Genomic DNA, 14,039 nt, shown 5'->3' on the forward strand with positions numbered 1-14,039 from the left:
ACAGAGGCTGTGCTATACCTGATGGAGTTGGTGGTCTGAAGCTTTGTGAAAAGACTTTTGTAAAGGGAAGAACACACTTTTATTTTTTTAAAGTATCGAGGATCATTGCAAGATTTTTGTGGAAAGGTCACATACTTGAGTTGATTCTTGGATGCTTTTCACAACTTTTATATCCTTTGCATCAGTTATCCAATCAAGGTGCAGGAAATGGTTGTGCTTGATTGTCTATCACGTGCTCCCCACATTTGGGTGCCATGTGGACGTCGTACATTACCTTACTTTACCTAATTATGCACAAGTTTTTGGTTAGTGATGAGCACCTTGCACGTTGTGAGCCCTAGTCCAGGGTAGGCTTGGCCAGCCTTCTTTGCGTGAACCGCGCGTAGTTTCGTAACCCACTTGGGTCGGCTAGGGCTTTTATGATCCCAAAAAGTCATCAAAAAGGCCTTTATTTGTTCATATTGTGCCCAACTATTGATCCATGTCTAGGGCACCCAGCACCTGTGGGCGCGTATTGCGCTGTCCAAACTGCCCCAGACAGGCCATACTTGCCTAGTTATGGGACTTGGTTGACAGCTTCCTGGCTACCGAATTCTGCTCAAGCGATGCTGATTGGAATGAATGTTGGAATGGTCGGATGTTGGGCTCTTATATACAGGCATCCCCCCATCCAGTCTTGAGGTTTGTGTTACATGCGGAAGCTCTAAGAGTCTTCTTTCAGCCTTAAACACCATCTAGAACATGCTGATGCAAAAACGCAGACAGAAGGGAGATTAGAGAGAGAGAGAGAGAGCTGGAAATTCAGTATATCATATGGTACAAAAAGGTACCTAAATCCTTGCAGCCATGGGCTGCCTTGGAAATGTAGTAAAATACCTAAAAAAACTCCTAGTTCTATGACCCAGCCAACAAAGGGCTGAATGATAAAAAAACGATGAGCAAAAGAGCCTTTTATAGGCTGGACATGACCATCTAAACTGGCCGACTGCTGGTTGGGCAGCTTCTTGGACAACTTTATTCATTTGCTGCAGCCGACTGGATATAAACCTGCATATTCTGGCCGACAGCACCCCATGTCAACAGTCAAATCCTTGCCAAATCAGCATCATATGCTCCAAATCCTTGGTTTTGATAAGGCTTTATCTGGTGGCTCTCCAGGATTAGTCCTGAGATTAGCATGTAATGTGTGTGCACATGACAATTTGCCTCAACCCCCATATTGTTAAGAGCTCGCTTCTCAAGTGGTCCTCTTGCACTCCTTAATAATTACATGAGCTAGACCATCTGCTGCTCAAAGTAAGCTTTCTCTACTCCCTCTACCTCTTCTTGCTTGTACTCAACTTGATTCCCCTAGGGCTGAGGATTCTCCTCATGATCTGACATGGTGATTTTGAAGATTAGTGTTAGGTACATAACACTAATCTTGCAAGAAGTTGCTGCCACATACAAGATGACAGATTGAGTCTATGCAATCCACTTTACTTTGAGGGATAAGAGAAGAGAGAGAGAAGATAGAGAGTCAACACCAGATTGGGTCTCAATTACCCATTGTAGCTCCCCCCCGCCCCCCCCCCCCCAAGCAAGAGTATTTTCTTGTATTTCTTCGGAGAACTTTGTCCAATGAGTATGAATGATGCTTGAGGATTGCTCAACACAAGGACGAAGTAGACGAACTTAGGCTGAACCATATGCTATCCAAGATACCTTGAATAACTCTTCAATGACCACTATGCAAACCTACAATTGAGGAATGTACATGTGTTTGCTGAATGTTGAAGAGGATCTTCGTGGAAGCCTTGGGACTATAGTAGAGGACGGAGGCTCTAGGCACACATAATTGCTCTTGGAGTTCTTGTAGACTGATTTGTGTAGAATGATTTATGCTGTGGGCTAGGCGCATGCTTATACATGATTTTTATTGTTGGTCAGTTCACTCTAGTGTTGTCGGGCTGTTTATAGGACAAGAAAAATGCTATCTACTAGGCTCTAGAATTAAATGCTGCGCATGTTTCTAGGCTGGTCCTTTATGCTGGCCGACTGTTGTATGGAGGCTTCTACTACCTGGCGACTGGCTACCCATGCCATTCATGGTGTTTTATGATGATCGACATGCTTTGTGAAGGGTGGCATGGGGTTCTTAGACCCATATGGAAGGCAACCCCCATGATGGGGTGCCTCATGGGCTGGCCATAGGCTGGCCCATGTGCATATGCCCCTATGATGCTTGCTAATGCACTAATGCTAGGGTTGATCTCTACATGTACCTATTTGATGAATTCTCCAAGTGGGTAAGAGGATCGACACATGTAGACGCTCTATGGCTTTGGAGATTGACCTACGTAGCTCGTGCTTGACATGTCGTAGACGGGGGCTCACAATGGGGCCACCGCATACGACAAAATGTTCCTAAAAAGGTAATCCTAATGTAGAAATGTTGCATTGATGTACAGCCAGTGTCACATAGAACTCCAGTGCAGGGTACATGTGACATTTCCTCGTGCTTAGCTTGGTAGCAGGTTCATGGCTTCCAAGTAGCTCTCCAGGAGTTGGGGTACTTTGGAAAGAACTCTTCGTCGAGTCATACGGTTTCGTGGGTACCGTGGTCTGTAGAACTGTCTTTGTCTTCGATCGGATCCGTGCTTCCATTTGTGGAGGAGAATTTGTTTAGGCTCAATAACATTGGCTTCGTCTACCACGTGCGGTTGTTGCTTATGTGCAATATCCTCCAAAGCTGGACCAATGTAGGGCTTCAACCAAGAAACATGGAAAACATTCAATAATCTGGAAGCTTAAGCTTCATGGAGACATCACTGATCTTTTTGATGATAGGAAAGGGTCCGAAGCTGTGAAAGAAGAGCTTGGGACAATGTTTGCGTGCTTGCTTTAATCTTTGCTTCATTATCTGGAGATATACCCAATCCCTTGCGTAGAGTGTGCAAAAACAAGCCGTTAGAGATCCAAGAGGGTGCATATGCAGGCAACTTTGGAAAAAAAAGGTAGGAAGGACATAGAGCACAATGCACAAATGAAAAATTTGAAGTACAGTTGCTATAGTATACCGTGTTATTAGATGGGAATCTTGTGGCTAATAGTGTCTTTTAGCAACACAATTATAGCGATCTAAGAATCATTATCTTTTTGCAAGATTTGAATGTGTAGCGATAAATTAGTGAATGATAAATTATGTGTGTAGAATAACTAAGAGCTATAACATAGGTAGTAAGAGCTATGACATGTGTAGCGAATGATAAACTGTGTGTAGAATTTCTAAGAGCTATGACATAGGCACTAAGTTTGGTAAAGTTACCAAGTCGAATGGAATTGAAGTGTAGGTAAGGATGATAACTCTTCACACCATGCAACACATTAACAATAGCTTTTACATTTGTCACTTAAGCCTAAATACCCTTGATATAAGAGCTTGACCACATGACTGTGTCTACATTAGTCTACCTAGAACAACCCCTCTTACTCTAAGTAGGGATTTGATGAGAACGATAGAGTCTTTTATAGAAACAAGGCATTACAAAATGAAAAACGCACACAGGAATTATTTAACTCAGTTTTTGGGAGAATTCCCAAGTAGAGAACCCGTGACTCAAACACAAAAATAGGGAAAGTAAATTTTCTTGAAAGTTAACAAACTTTCCTTTGTATGTTGGTGAAGAATGACCTCTTTCAGTGATGTTGGTGAAGAATGACCTCTTTCAGTGATGTTTCCGTGCCACTACTATTCCATGGCATTGTAGGAACTTCAATTTGATGGAGGAGGCTTCAATTTGGAAAAGCCCCAAATTTTGGATATTGCCTAGGCCTTAATTTGATGCGGAGGACTCAACCTTTGCAAAGCCCCAAATTTTAGATTGTTGATTTGCAAGTAGAAGATGTAGTGGCAGCGTTGTACCGAGATGACGTAAGCGTGGTGGGTTGAAGACGTCAATGAGCTGGGAGAGCTGGCAAGTGGTGGGCAAGTAGTTACAGTGGGTAGGTGCTGTTGAGTCCATAGTTGCCAGGCGTTTCATGAAACATGTTTCATAAACGTTTCTTTCAAATCCCAGACGTTTCAAAAACGTTTCATACAAAACAAGGGGTTACAAGCCCTATGTAAAAAATATGTTGCCTTTCCTACAAAACAATATTAAACATGCATCATTTACGCATTAAAACATGTTTTCAAGTTAAAACTAAAGAATCTGGGTTAAAAACGCTTATATTGTACAATTCCTAGGTGGATACGAATGAAACATGTTTCATTCGTATGAAACTTTTCGTTCCATTTAAACTGAATGAAACGCTTTTCATTGCAACTATGCTATTGGTCCTTTTTTCATGGCCCTTGATTTTGGGCTGGCCACCCCTTTTTGTATATTTTTCTGGGATTTTCCCCATACCACAAGATGTGCATAAGACTTCCCTTCATACTACTTTTGGGTTGTATGAAGGGAAGTCTTATGCACATCTTGTGGTTTAACCCTGATTTAAAGTCTAGTCTTTCTTTTTGCTCCCTCACTTATGAGACACGTCCCGTCTCTTTCTTGGGACTATCATTTCAGTATATTCAGCATAGTTGCTCCATATCTCTCTCTCTCTTGCACTCTCTGCTCACCACACTCTAGTGCTTGTTTGCGTCCGCTCTGTGCACTCATTCATGGTATCATCGCTCTTGGTTCAGTGATTCTCTCTGCTGCCCCAGATTGTACCCTATCTACAGCCCATTCACCTCTGCATTTTTCTCAGATTTGCAGCCCTCTGGATGCTGCATTTTCTAGACAGTTGTTGCTGATCGCTTTCCCTTCACTTTGGCTTCACTGCTTACAGCTTGAAGGTGCTTTTTTTCATCAGCATTTTTCCCTTCTTGGAGTGTGGAACTAGGCGGCCTGTATTTTCAAGTTTGCAGCCCCTTTTGGCTACGTTTTCCTCTTTAGTGGACATTCTCTATTGCAGAGGGAGTCTTGTGGTGGTTCTGGCTTTGGTGGCAACCTTGGTACCTGTGGTGGACACTCCTTCCAAGATTGTGCATTTTTCTGAGATTGAGCTCAAGGTCTTGTGATGGTGCCCCGACTACACTTCATATGTTCTCTGAGTTTGCAAAGTTGGATGGTTCCAACTACACTTTGTGGAAGGTGAAGGTGAAGGTGAAGGTGAAATCAGCCTTGCGTGGCGTGGATCTCTGGGATTGGCTTGTTACACCTGCCAATGCTACCCCTCCCACGCTTGCGTCCGGTGGTGTGACCCAAGCACAGATTGATATTTGGCAAGCAAATGATCGTCGTGTTTTCTCATTTCTGATGTTGAATTGTCAGGATTCTGTTCTCTCTCATGTGTGTACAGTAGACACTGCACATGAAGTTTGGAAGGCATTTGCAGATCTTTATGAGATTAAGTCTCCGAGACGGATTTTGGCTTTGGAAAAGCAGCTTATGAACTTGTCAGTTTTTGCTTTTCCATCTTTATCTGCTTTCATCTCGAAGATGAAAGATCTTCGAGACGAGCTTGTTGTTTGTGGCAAGGATATCTCTACAGAGGATATGGCTATTCGACTTCTCTCCAAGCTTCGAGGAAGGTTTGATGCTTATTTTCAGTCTCTTGTTTCTTCTCCTCGTTCTGTTCCAGTTACTTGGGAGGAAGTTCTCCCCTCCATTATGCAGATTGAGTCTTGCTTTGCGGAGCGGACTGGCACCTCTGGTGGTTATGATGGAGCTTTGGTTGCACGAGATAAAGGGAAGAATCAACAGAAGAAAGGGAAAGGGGGTTTTGACAAGAACTCCAAGGATAAGGACAAGGATAAAGACAAAGACAAAGACAAAAGCAGATCTTCTAAAAACAAGGACATTGAGTGTCATTATTGTGGCAAGAAGGGTCATAAATCGCCCCAATGTCACAAGAAGAAGCAGGATGAAGAAGCAAAGAACTCTTCCTCTACAGCGGTGTCTCAGACCAAGAAGGATGATGATATTCTTCTATTAGCAGGTACTTGTCGTATACTTGCTCTTGTGACTTCTTAGTTGCGGTCGTGGATTGTGGATAGCAGTGCTACTGCTCACATGACACCCCATCGAGATTGGTTCGAGGACTTCACTGCCTGGACAGGTGAGATCACTTTGGGTGATTCTTCTTCCGTGCTAGTGCATGGACATGGCACCATCCCCATCTTCCGCTCCTCCGAGGATAAGAGGTACTTCTCTGACGTTCTGAACATTCCCGATTTGGCATTTAACCTTCAGTGAGCGCTCTTATAGCTTAGGGTGCGGAGGTGATCTTCTCTCGTTATGAGATTACCATTCGTGTTAAGGAGACTGGTAGCATCTTGGCTCAGGGAGTCCAAGATAGTGGTCTTTACAAGTTGACCGCTTTGCCTTCTTCTGGTTCTTCTTCTCCTCTTTGGCATGCTCGGTTTGGCCATTTGAGCTATTAGCTTTTACAACGAGCTTCGAAGGATGGGTTGGTTGAGGGTTTACCGACCATCAAGGCTCCATCTTCTGTTTGTTCCTCTTGTTTACAAGGGAAGCAATACCGAGCCGCCTTTCCGAAGGAGGCGACACACAGGTCTTCGACATCACTTGCTCTTGTTCATGCAGACGTATGTAGTCCTATGAGTAGTGTGCCTTTGAGTAAGGCGTTGTACATGCTCGTGATGGTGGATGACTTCTCCATATATACTTGGGTCTTCTTTCTGAAGTCCAAGGATGAGGCTTTTCAACACTTCTGTGATTGGAGAGTTGAGGTGGACAAAGAGACCGGTTCCTCAGTTAAGGCTCTCAGGTTTGACAGAGGGGGTGAGTTTACATCCAAGGAGTTTCAGCAATATTGCAAGGCTCATGGCATTTGGAGACAGCTTACTACAACATATACTCCATCACAGAATGGAGTTGCAGAGAGGAAGAATAGGAACATTATGGAGATGGCCCGTGCTATGCTTGAGCATTCTTCCTTACCTCGTTTCTGGGTTGAGGCGGCTTCTATTGCTGTCTACATTTAGAATAGGTCTCCTACTGCTGCCCTTTCAGATAAAACTCCATATGAGGCTTTCCATGGTGAGAAGCCCTCTGTTGTTCATTTCCGGGTATTTGGTTGTTCGGCGTATGTACATATGCCTAAGGAGCATCACTCCAAGTTGGACTCGAAGTCTCAGCGCATGACTTTTCTCAGATACATCACTGTGTCCAAGGCATATCGTCTATATGATCAACAGGCCGACAAAGTTCTGAGTTGTGATCTGGTGTTCGACGAGACTCCTACATCTTCAGAGGGGGGTGGTGAGCTTCTTCTTCCTCCTCCTCCTCCTCCTCCGCTTCTGTTACACCTCCAACTGTGGATTCTTAGTCAGATGATGATGACTCTGCTCCTCCTCCAGTGAGTTCGAGCAGATCTGTGCCTGGATGGTATTTTCAGACAGTTCGTGATTCTGGGTTACGTGAGCTTCCTTCTGCTCCTCCATTTGGTTCTCTCAAGTGATCTTCCAGAGTTTTAGGGAAACAAATTCACGAGGGCAACATGTTTGTTAACTATGCTCTTATGTCCTCTATCATTCATGGTCCTTCTTATCCCACTTCTGTGGACGAGGCTCTTTCACATGAGCCTTGGCGTTGTGCTATGCAGGGAGATTTGGATGCTATTGAACGGAATGGCACTTGGATTTTGGTGCCTAGGCCACTGCAGCGTAAGGTGATCGGTGTGCACTGGATCTTCAAATCAAAGTTTCGAGCTAATGGCATCTTGGACAAGCACAAGGCGAGGTTGGTTGCCAAGGGTTATGCTCAGCGCCCTGGAGTCGACTTCGATGAGACCTTCGCTCGGATGGCCCTGATGACCACCATTCGCAACATTCTTACTCTTGCAGGACATTATAGATGTCGCGTATTCCAGATGGACGTCAAGTCGGCTTTCCTGAATGGAGAGCTTACACAGGAGGGTTTATGTTGATCAGCCGTTGGGATTTGTTGTTCCAGGCAAACAAAGGTGTACCGGCTGAAGCAAGCTCTGCGGGCTTGGTACTAGCGGATTGATGAGTTCTTTCAAAAGCTCAGCTTGCGCCGTTCTCATGCAGATTCAAACCTTTATATCCTCCTTGAGAGAGGGTTGATTGTTATCATTGTGGTCTATGTTGATGACCTCATTCTGTGAGGATCCGCTCAATCATGGATGCTCTGGAGACAAGAGTTTGAGATGACGGATCTTGGCCTTCTGCATTATTTTCTTGGTTTTGAGATTTGGTAGACCCCGAAGAGCATTTTCTTCTCTCAGCTGAAGTACACACATGAGATTCTTGACAGATTTCAGATGATTGGATGCAAACAAGTATCTTCTCCTATGGATACTAGTGAGAAGCTTTCTCTTCTTGATGCTTCTCCAAGGATTGATCAGGGACAGTATTGGGTTCTCGTCGGTTGTTTGGTTGGGATGACCTACTCCCGATTGGACGTGTGTTTCACAGTCAGCTTATTGAGTTCCCTCTCATCCAAACCCTGTCAATAGCATTGGCGGTGTGCTCTCAGAGTTCTTCGGTACTTGCGTGGCACTCTAGACTTTGGCATCTTCTATGGCCAAGGATGCACTCTTCTTGGATGGTCTGATTCAAATTGGGATGGAGATCCAGATACTCGGCGTTCGACCACCGGTTGTGTTTTTTCACTTGGGTCTGGAGCCATTTCATGGAGCAGTAAAAAGCAGCCTACTGTGGCGCTTTCCTCTACAAAGGTGGAGTATCGTGCGGTTTGTTATGTTGCATGTGAGGCAATTTGGTTGCGGAGATTATTGGAGGAGCTTGGCTGTCCTCCTACTGGATCTACTTTTGTTTGGTGTGACAATATGAGTTGCATCGCCATTGCCAAGAACACTATGTTTCATGCTCATGCGAAACACATTGAGATACAATATCACTATGTTCGTGAACTAGTTCTTGCTGCGGATTTGCGTTTGGAGTATTGTCCTTCAGGGGAGAATGCAAGAGATTTGTTCACCAAGCCGGTTTCTCAGGCTTCCTTGGCTCCTCATCTTCGGCTTCTCGGAGTATGTTCAGCATTTGGTGCTGAGAGGGGGTGTTAGCACATTCATCCCCAGTTTTTTGCCCATATTTGGTGTCCCTTTTAGTCCCTTTTTCATGGCCCTTGATTGTGGGCTAGCCACCCCTTTTTGTATATTTTTTTGGGATTTTTCCCATGCTGGATGCATTTTTCCGAGTCGGCCAGCTTCATCTTGTCCAGTCGGCCAGCCCCTCTTACCTATAAATAGGTGGGCTGGCCTCTCACTTTTCATATAGTCTAGTCTTTCTTTTTTCTCCCTCACTTATGATACACTTCCCGTCTCTTGCTTGGGACTGTATCATTTCAGTATATTCAACATAGTTGCTCCACATCTCTCTCTCTTTTGCACTCTCTGCTCAGCACACTCTAGTGCTTGTTTGCTTCCTGTCACATGCACTCTGCACTCAGTGCATGGTGACAAGATGGCTTATCATCAGAAGTGCAGCAGTTGTACAGTTTTAGAACCCAATAGGATGATAATTGTCGTACGCCGTGACCCCATTGTACATCCTCAGTCCAGGATAAGTCAGGCACGAGCTACGTAGGTCATTCCTTAGCCTTAGTGGGTCAGTCAGTCAGTCAAGTCCCTTAACCCACTTGGAGAGAATCATTCATGCATGTAGAGTCAGTAGAAGCCTTAGGGTTTGCATCAGAAAGCACTCTGCATCCTGCATAATATGCATTCATATGCCTGTGCATCATTTAGAACATCCCCGAAGCCTTAGGGAATTTACTGGGATTTATCTGGTATTTTTTCCATATTTATTAGTATTTATTCAACATCATCCAATCAGCCTGTTTTCAGCACCAAAGCAGCCCTGATTCAGTCCTCTACAGTCTCCAATTCAGCAGTACATGCATGCGTTTCTGTCCAGCAGCCTCAGGACCTCAGCGTTTCTGTCCAGCAGCTTCAGAACACCTGCGTTTTGCAGTCCAGCAGCCCTACAGGTCTGCGTTTCAGTTCCTCAGCACCCCTACACTTCAGCGTTTCTGTCCACAGCAGTTTCCAGCCCTGAAGATTCAGTCTACAGCAGTTTCCAGCCCTGAATCTGCTGTTTGCATCAGTGTCCAGCCTTCTGTGCATCATCCACACATGCAGCAGTCATTTGGTGAAGGTAACACAGCATTCATAAGTGTTTTCAGCATTCTAACATAGTGTAGAACAGTCCACCTTCTTCTTCTTTGAGCCTTAGGTGTGCAGCCCTTCCTCATGCCCTTGGGAAGAGTGCATAGGCTCGAGATCAAGTCATTGAGGTGTTTCTACAGCAGTGTACAGATGAGCCGCTCTCAGATCCTCCGAGATCTTGCGTTTGGCTTATCTACAGTCCACAGTCATTCTCTCTAAAGTAATAAAGCAAATACTATCTCGTTATCGGGATAGGGGGCCCTTCAGTGGGTAATTCGGGACCCAATCTGGTGTACAGTTCTCATATCTCTCTCTCTCATCTCTTTAAAGTTTGAAGTATTAAAGTGGATTGCTAAACTCACGAAACTCAGGATAGAGAAGACGGTGTGAGCATATTGTGTGATAGGATCTTCCAATACAAAGACTTCCGCTGCATATCACATTGGTTTCAGATTCAGATAGTCCACACACACCGTATCCTAGCATGGGGGCATCCTTGGATGGTTAGATTGCGTTCCGGCACGACCATCGACTTCAGCATCATGTCTACAGGAGAGAGTACTCATCAGTCGGAAGACGTCTCCTCCGAAGGAGACCTCGTTCTTCCGCCTACAGCAGACACCATAGCTCTTCTTAGAGCTCAGAACCAGCTACTCATGGAGCGTCTCCAACTCTTGGAGGCAGCAGCAGCACGTTGTCGTGACGTGTGCGGTACAGCCAGGAAAGTACAAAACTTCTAGCTGTGAGAGTGAATGTCAAATCCAACAAGGAGTCTCACGCACAAAATTTCCCAAGGAGTATTGAACATCACTGTTTCCAATGACAAATACATGTGTCAACTTGTTTCAATACATCCTTGAATTCCTCCAGATGATTGCACAGAATTGCATGAAATCCTTTGAACCATTCACATGTGTGCACAACAAAGCCTTCCAATTTTTCCAATATACATGTGGCCAGTTACATCCATTACATCCAGTGCCCTCAAAACCATTATTTCGAGATGTACTTTATCACCTGAAAACCTGCCTTAATATCCTAACATCTCACAAGCAAAATATAGCATTTGGCATAGCTTTGACATACTCATAATTTCCAAAATCCATTTGAGTAGAAAGTAAGGCAAATTACCCTCAACTTCAATGCATTTTTCACAAATCTCCGAGCTCCGAATTTCTTAGCTTTTTCCCAAGATCCTTCTATTCATTTCCAAATTCTTTTTGATGTATAGAATATTCGATTCTCTCCATTCACATAGAGTGAGTGTAATTTTTTAAGAGAATAAAATAAACTAAAAAAACTCAACTGACGATTTGCATACGTGGATTTCTTTATTTGTTTTTCCAATCACATGCTGCTCGCCGATTATGCGAAGGAGAAGCATCTCGAGCAGCATCGCTTCCGTCGGTTTTGAAAACGGCTTTTCCAATAATTACATCATTATGTAGTACTAGAATTACTCTCTAATTCTAGCACCTACAAAGCACACACAGTTTATATATTCAAAAGATTAAAAGCTCTGGTAGAAATGACGCTGTTCCTCAACGCTGCATATATTTTCCCTTTCACTCTGGTTTTCGCCGTGAGCCTCCGGTCCTTTTTCTATTTCCTTCCCGCGGAGAAGTCGCGCATACCACCTTTTTTTTTAGCTACTCGTCCGGATTTTCCATTTACAATATACTGCGCTTGTTCCAGAAAATTCTAAATAAGAGAAATGTTTTCCCTTTTCCACGTACGCTGCCACCCATTATATGTTTCTTCTAACCTTAGCATTAAGGCTAGAATTCTCATTGCAAGGCATATCCCATTATATATTTCTTCTAACCTTAGCATTAAGGTTAGAATTCTCATTGCAAGGCATATCCCATTATATATTTCTTCTAACCTTAGCATTAAGGTTAGAATTCTCATTGCAAGGCATATCCTTAGCGCTAGTCCATCTTTCACCACACTATTCTTGTCTTTTAGGTATGATATTCCCTTCTTTCTAATGGTCACAACAATTTCCTCAAACACTTCAACATGGATTCCTTTGTGTATTGGTATGCCCTCATGCCATCATATATAACTGGATGCTTCTAACTTGCCCATGAGCTCTGAGTAACAGCAAAAACATCATCCTCCATACTCATATACAAAAAACTCCTAAATCTGACTCAGCCTCAGCTTGTCTTATTGAACCTCATATACAATATGAACATATATACTCAGGCATCATATAATGACTCGTCATGGCACTTAACCCCATGCATCTGGATGTGTATTTGATGAACTCACATGCACGGTTTCACATCATAGACGTGCCATGGCACGACATCCACCCCCTCTAAACCTGCACATCCTCTGGTATGTGCCAAACCATCATCAATATCTACATATAGCTGGATGTCGTTTTCATCTTCTGCATTGTCAGGAAGATCATCCTCTTCCTCTTCAACCATATCCATACTACCACTGTCAAGCCCCTCATCCTGAACCTCTTGTGAATCAAAAGGATTACTATCATGCCTTCTTTTAAATATCTTGATTCTTTTGCCAGCCACAAGATTCTTTATTTCTGTTCCATCAAGCTCACACAGAGTATACGTGGCATTTCCATGCACATGCTTAACAATGTAAGGGCCAAACCATCTTTTTGCAAATTTTCTTTGAACAGTGAACTGGTTGTTAAGGCTACTATCATACATTAGAACCCAATCACCTTCTTCAATAGGTTTTGGCCGGAGTCTGTGTCTACTATCAAATCTTTCTTTATTTTTCAGCCTTGCATCTTTCAAGCGAGCTTTAGCAAGCTCTACATCTTGAGGCCTCCTCTCCAACTGTCTTATTCGCAATGCAAGGAGGTCATCTCTGCTCAATCCTTCCACCCAGGGCAATACATTCCAAGTTAGAATTACTTCTTCAACTGGCATCACTGGCTTCTGACCATACATTAATTCTGCAGGCATGTATCCTGTCACTGAGCTATGAGTTGTACGGTTAGCCCACAAGGCATATGGTAGCAGCTTTGGCCACTCTCTCATCCTTTCTCTGCATGCCTTAGCCAAAGCTTTAATGATTGGAGGATGTCCTCGCTCACTTTTCCCATTGCCCTCAGGATTGTAAGCACATGTTAGAGACAGTTTGATACCAATTCTAGAGAAGAATTCCCTTGCTTCTTCAACATCTAGCTCACCCCTATCAGCTGTTATTTTTCCAACACAACCATATCGGCAGATCACATCTTCCAAGAGAAATTTGCATACTGTTTCCGTACTCTTTGTTCTAAGAGCACGCCCTTCTACCTGATTTGTCAAATCTTCTCTTGCAAGTGCTATATACCGCATCTGCCAAATTCCCAAAGGCATTGTAACTAGATCCACTACCCATTTGTAGTGCATGGCAGGTGGGTAGGTTGGTTGCAAGCCATCACGATGCCGCACATTTGAATACATTTGGCATACTATGCATGTTTCCACATATTGGGAAATATCCTTGTACATTCCTCTCCACCAATATTTTTCCTTTATTTTGGTAAAGGTGGCCCACACACTTCTATGCCCAGCCCAGAGACTCTCATGGAATTCTTTCACAAGCTTTCCTTGAGTCTCTTTATCACATATGACTCTCTGTGGCATAGCATTCCTCTGTTTAGGATGCTTCCAGAGATACCCATCCTTTAGAAAGTAACCATATGCTTTTCTGCGGATCCTCTTAAATTCTGAGTCAGACCAATTCTCTTGCCTTGTCAGAGTGCTCAAATATTGACCAATAAGCAACCAATCCCCTTCATATATTTCCTCAATAAAAGACTCAAGTGCATTTGATAGGCAAATATGATCCCCTTTTGCATATGCTGTAGTATAGAACTTTGTACCCACATCATCAATGTCACTAATCATCTCTTTTTC

The 14,039-nt window shown here is 43.6% G+C and overlaps 1 protein-coding gene across 1 annotated transcript in view; it reads left to right on the forward strand.

The window, feature by feature from the left end:
• Positions 1-14,039, forward strand: part of LOC147634919 (putative serine/threonine-protein kinase At1g01540) — a 47,980-nt gene that overhangs the window by 2,579 nt on the left and 31,362 nt on the right. The gene's annotated exons all lie outside the window — the stretch shown is intronic.

This window comes from Cibotium barometz, chromosome 10 (genome assembly GCF_041138505.1).
Source record: "Cibotium barometz isolate CiBa-2024 chromosome 10, ASM4113850v1, whole genome shotgun sequence".
Taxonomy (NCBI): Eukaryota; Viridiplantae; Streptophyta; class Polypodiopsida; order Cyatheales; family Cibotiaceae; genus Cibotium; species Cibotium barometz.